Genomic DNA, 6,000 nt, shown 5'->3' with positions numbered 1-6,000 from the left:
TACATGTGTATGATATTCACAATAAACGGTGAATTGTTGTTGAGGGATGTTTTAGGCAAAAGTACCGATACGTGACGGTACGACATAGCCATACAATATTTGTGTGTCGGGGTTACATTTTTTTTTGGTGTTGCATTTATGAATTAGATCTAAGCCGCTGTAGAGCGGTGCTTATATATGATATTGTTTATTTTTCTTCTTATTTCTGAGCTGAAAACCTGTCTGACCTGAAAACTTCTGACCTGAAAACCTATAGCGAAAAAGTATTCAGTCCACAGCGATCGTCAGCGCTGGCAGCGTGCCGTCATAGGATGGCATAGGCTCTGAGTATTCAGCACTCTAAGGGTTAATAGATGATATTGAACTATAATATAACATAATAAGAACTCAGTTTTCAGCTAACGCCCAAACCGCGTTGAAATCACTCGTTCTCGTCCGATCACGAAAGTTAAGCAACGCTGGGCACGGATAGTACTTAGATGGGTGACCGCTTGGGAACTCCGTGTGGTGTTGGCTTTTTTAAAATTTTGTTTCAATTCTTTTTATTCTTCTCTATAAACTCTGATTATATACATAACAGCAAGTACGAACATAACAGTTCTCATATTAAAAAGATATTTCTAATTTTTAATGCGATGTATATGGCCAGAAGTTATGAAAGAGAAAAAAAGAATTGAAAAAAAAAACTAAAAAAAAGCCAATACCACACGGAGTTCCCAAGCGAACTATCTAAGTACTATCCGTGCCCAGCGCTGCTTAACTTTCGTGATCGGACGAGAACGAGTGCTTTTTTTTTTTTTTTTTAATAATGTTTATTAACCAGATAATAAGTAATACATGTGTATGATATTCACAATAAACGGTGAATTGTTGTTGAGGGATGTTTTAGGCAAAAGTACCGATACGTGACGGTACGACATAGCCATACAATATTTGTGTGTCGGGGTTACATTTTTTTCTTTGGTGTTGCATTTATGAATTACATCTAAGCCGCTGTAGAGCGGTGCTTATATATGATATTGTTTATTTTTCTTCTTATTTCTGAGCTGAAAACCTGGTTCGAGAACGAGTGCTTCCAACGCGGTTTGAGCATTGACTGGAAACTTAGATCTTATTATGCCATATTGTTCTCCAATATAATTTATTAATTGATTATTTAACGACATAATAGAACAAATAATTTCAAGTTTTTAATAAAATATATTTCAACGGCCCCCTTAATGTTGAGGTTTATCTCGATAGAATAGAGGGGAACGTGTGGATGAATGTGTAATAGAAACATATTTAAGTAAGTATAAGTATAAGTGTATGCTACTCCAGATCCGCACTCTGGCAGCGTTACATTACTACAGAGCTTCCAAGCCACGGGCCTATGGGTATTTATATAATTATGAAAACTGGCCTATCTATACCCCGCTGCACCATCTACGTATCGCATGTTCCTAGAAAAGATTATGACGCTGAGAGGCTCTTCAAATTGGTTTAGAGCTAAACAATACTCAATGACTTCGAGGACTAAGAAAACTAAACTCTAGGGAAAACGTAGAGTTTTCCTAGAAGTGAAAATCATTTCAACAGAGTCCACCAAAGTTCGTCATATTATATAATTGATTTCTTAATCATATCTGGTGTACCATGTATGTATACATATCTACTGTAACCACTATAGCCTAACTCCTAATCTACCATTCCCCTTGTTCCATTCGAACGAAGAGGGCTGTGAACCTTTCGCAGGAATCGTCTCGTAAATTCATTTCCATTCGCATCTTAATCGGCATTCTTATGGGAGCGGCACGTGCAACGTGTATGACGTGTTACGCTGCCGCGCCGCGCCGCGCCGCGAATATTCTTAATTCTCATTCGTGAAGATTTCGTTGGGCGCATAATACGTACACGTTGTCGCCAGATCGTGATTTAAGCGGACAGCTTTGGAAGTCGGGGATTCGCGGCGCCACAAGGAACGCTATTTATAAGAGATGGGAATGGCCGATGACAATACTGAAATTTCGTATGCCGCTCGAGCAACCATCGAAGTTTATTCGGAGCACGTGTTTTTCGTCAATGGTTACATTCTTTTATCGAGGTGTCGATTGATTGCGAATCGACTTGAGTCGCCTTTTCGGTTCGTTTTGGCGACGGTCGATGTCTTCGCACGCGAATGATCGAAGTTTTGTTTTCGAAGTACATGTAGAAATATCACTGGAGATTGCCTCGATTTCGGATATTTGAAACATATTTAGATTATGTACAAAAATTTTGCACTGTTTTAATTGTTTAAAGGTGTTCTTAAGGAGAATTTTATTTTATTTTATGGTCAATTAAGAAGTAATAAAACTGTGTAGTGCCATGTGGAATATTCCTTTGCAAACTGTATCGAAAGATCGTGTGAACTTGAAATTCTTCGTTTCCTTTCGGAAGTATGTATTTAAATCGAGGCACAAGATAAGTGGGTCGTTTAGTGTTCGATCTCAACTTTAACATGTAAAACTACAGTGTATTAAACTCCTAAATTATTTTGCAATTGTGTGGTGCTTTGAAAATACGACGAAAATGATAGCAGTCCCAGGAGCCAATTGAGTTTGACGAAGTTCCAAGAAAACAAGCAAGATAATCAATTGCACCTAACAACTTCTAAAAGTACCTATTTAGAGTTTGTTCCTGCGAACAGCGAAGTTTTATTTTTTATTATTCCGAGTTGTGTGCGGAGGATGCAGTGATGAAACTCTGACGTATATCTAGAAACAAATTTACCGAATGTCCAGCTACAAAAATTGTAAAGTACAAATTAAATAATAATAAAAAAAACTAGAAACAAATTGCGACTCGCAGAGGTTAGTCTTTGAATTTAAATTGTACAAGCAAATTAACACCTCGAAATAAAATAATTTGACTTCTAGAGATTTTCAAATTACAGAGGTACGACCGTATTAGATAAAGAGCATCTAATTTCTAAAAAGAGGTCGGGACGAAGAGGATGCAGTGGTCGACCGGTCGATCGAGGTCGAGCGGGCGCCAGGCCTCTGATGTTTCGAAAGTCATCTCACAGTGAGTTTTTGTTGCATAAAGGTGTAGGCTATGTAAAGGTCGTTCTACGGCGGCGAATTAGTCGGGGATGGTGAAAAAGAAGCGGGACCGTGCTCGGGAACGAAGATCGGCCCGGTACCGGTCACTATTGCCAATTTGTGTGGTCCCCGTTGCTTACCCGATGTAGGTGTGACCGCAACGAACATCGTGAACAGGCAGTTCCGAGCCTTCTGGGAAGGAGGAAGCCTCCCGCGGCCGCCGAAGAAAACGCGAAACCTGATGAACGTTCGATATTTTCGCTGGCCTTTCTCTTCGCCCCATCGTTGATCGGGTAGGTTCATTGAGATTTGAGAAATCGTTCGATTTGGTCGAGCCTTAGAACGCAAGGAGCATTCAGCGGTGTTCATTGACTATAGCTACGTCTAAGTTGTTAAACAACGAGTTAATCTGTTGGTATTAACTGTAATCGATATTTTGCGCTTAATAATTTATTTATATATGGATTTTGCAATCCATAGAATCATTGCTACTAGGATCATTGATGACTGGTAGTAGACTACCTATTGGCGAATTGCCAATGTCCGTCACATTGATGGAATGAATTACATTATTCAATTAGGTTATTTAGCGAACCGAAAAGGAAACTCGCGTCAAATTAATTAAGTTATTAGTTAATTCATCCCTGCAACATATTGCATTTCTTATTCAATTCGTTTTAACTATTTGTAAGAAACTTGTCAGAGATGCTCTTTGTTACTAGCTCGCAAGTAGGCCTGAACTATTTTGAAGTTGTTCAACCATCGTAACGTTATTTCTATGCTTTTATTCTTCAGTCTAATATTAGCAGGATATACACTATACCTTTAGAACGAATAGCCATTTTTTGAAAACTAGCCAACAGCATTCTTTTCATATTAATTTCAATTTTCAGCTCAAATAAAGAAGCACGAGCATTACTTATTCTACTTTACAAAACACTAAAAAAAATTCCGGCAAACGTGAATTAAAATTAATCAATTCGAGAAAGCAGAACGACGACTAATCACAGCTATTCGATATTTCCATAAATCGTTCGATGGGATTCTAGAAAAGCAGAAAGTCTGCAAGCAGAACCTTTTTGCAACGTTCAATGTCAAGGCTGATCAATCGTTGGAGCGTGGTCGAGGATCGTCACGACCCGCGTAATGGATCGTGGGAAAGACGGAGAGAGATGGTGGCCGTTGGCAGACAGCTTCCGACGATTTTCGTGCGGCCAGCGGTTCCCCGGGCAAAAACCAGACGTCCGTTCAACTTTACATCGCGCTCGAATTTTTTACCAGGCCGATTCATCGATCGGTAGTGCATCCCTCGTGGTCACGCTCGATTTCGTCGGCACTCCCTTCGCCCCTGTATTCTCCTCCCCTTCTCCACACCTTATTCCGTATCCCCCTTGTTCTGGTTCGGTCGGTGAGATCGTTCAAGGTCGGAATTCCGTGTGCACCTCAGCCCTAATTACGTGTCGAAGCATAAATTGGTTGGAGAAAACCAAACTGGCGTGCAAGTGAGCACCGTTTCCACGAGGGCTCGTTGTCGTAATCGTTGAAGGGTCACGCGTATGTGATGATTCATTTTGATGAATCTATGTTTGGGACGTTGTGTGTGAAAATGATCGCGCGACGTTCCTCGGGAGGAAATTGATAAATTGCGTTCGTGCGTAGAATTTTACGCTTGGGGGTTATCGCGAGTGAAACTCGAACGCATGTCAGTTTCGTTTTAGTATCGTTTTACCGCAATAATACCATCGTGATGTTGTTTGTAACTAACTATTGGAAACAATAATAATTTTTAGTAGCCACCATTTTAATGGCTAGAGACAAAGAAGCTTGTCGAACAAAATTTTCACAACGGGCTACTTTATTTTATCCTGTTCAAAGTATTGCACACGTGACATCGAGTACAAACTGAAATCAAAGTATATCAAAGACGATGTCAACAAACACAAAATCCACGATTTGCTTAAGTTCAAGCAACGAAACAAAAATAATTGACACGATATTTTAAACATATCCACCTTCGCCGCTAATAACCTCGTAGTTGTTGCAGCGTTAAATCTACATACGTAAGAAATAAAAATGTTCATCTACAAATTTTTTTCTTCATAGGTAAATGCCGTATCGAACATCGAACGTATAAGCTAGGTAGAAGCAACAAGCGCTTCTCATTAAAAGGAAGAAAGCTTTCTATTAAAATGTCCAATAAAAATCTATAAAAACCATTCATCTCCTTCAAGGACACTGATTTACGATTTAAGCGTTATCAATCAATGTCTCATCTTGCATTAAACATTACATTAACGCCTAATGTCTTCATAATGTTTAGAACGAGGGATTTTATTTTCCTCTAAAAAGAACCACGTAACAAGTCACGTATAATAACCGAAAAAAGACGAGGAAATAAATTCTTAAGTGCGTGATATGAAACAGGTCGGCGGAGGAAATTTCGTTTCGGAGGTAACTGCGATTTATCCACGGTGAGCAGCGTTCGACGTACCTTTATACAAACATATTACGTCGATATAGGATAAATTGCTTTATTCCCAGAAGCACTTATTGGCACTATTACCGCTAACGGAGCGCCTCCAGTACAAATCATTACAATTTCCTGTGCTGTTTTTCAACGTCAGGCGTCGATGCGGGTCGTTTTTCCGACAAAACTCTTTAATGAACCGCTCCTCTCCGACTCCACATCAGCAAAACGTTCCGCAGCTCTATATTTTCTAGTTTAAAACTTATTGCTCCATACTTTCCCTTTCGATAGTCGTTTTGCGACGAGCCTCACAGAGAAAAGGGTTTTAATGCCCGACACGACACATCGCGTGAACCTATTCAACCACACACCGATTTTACCGATCAAACGTCTTTCTACAATCCCTCACATTGAATTAACATCACTCGGTTAAGAACACCCGATATTTTCCACTTTTCTGCTAGAAGATAG

General features: G+C 39.6%; 1 protein-coding gene and 1 non-coding gene across 2 annotated transcripts in view; one reads left to right on the top strand and one right to left on the bottom strand.

Annotated features, from left to right (window-relative positions):
- LOC122568269 overlaps window positions 1-6,000 on the bottom strand; it is a 292,044-nt gene that overhangs the window by 6,076 nt on the left and 279,968 nt on the right. The gene's annotated exons all lie outside the window — the stretch shown is intronic.
- LOC122568835 lies at window positions 398-516 on the top strand. The gene has a single exon (XR_006317210.1). It is a non-coding gene; the product is annotated as a 5S ribosomal RNA (ribosomal RNA).

This window comes from Bombus pyrosoma, linkage group LG6 (genome assembly GCF_014825855.1).
Source record: "Bombus pyrosoma isolate SC7728 linkage group LG6, ASM1482585v1, whole genome shotgun sequence".
NCBI lineage: Eukaryota > Metazoa > Arthropoda > Insecta > Hymenoptera > Apidae > Bombus > Bombus pyrosoma.
The sequence above is the reverse complement of the archived record's forward strand: the minus strand, read 5'-3'. Positions and strand labels throughout refer to the sequence as shown.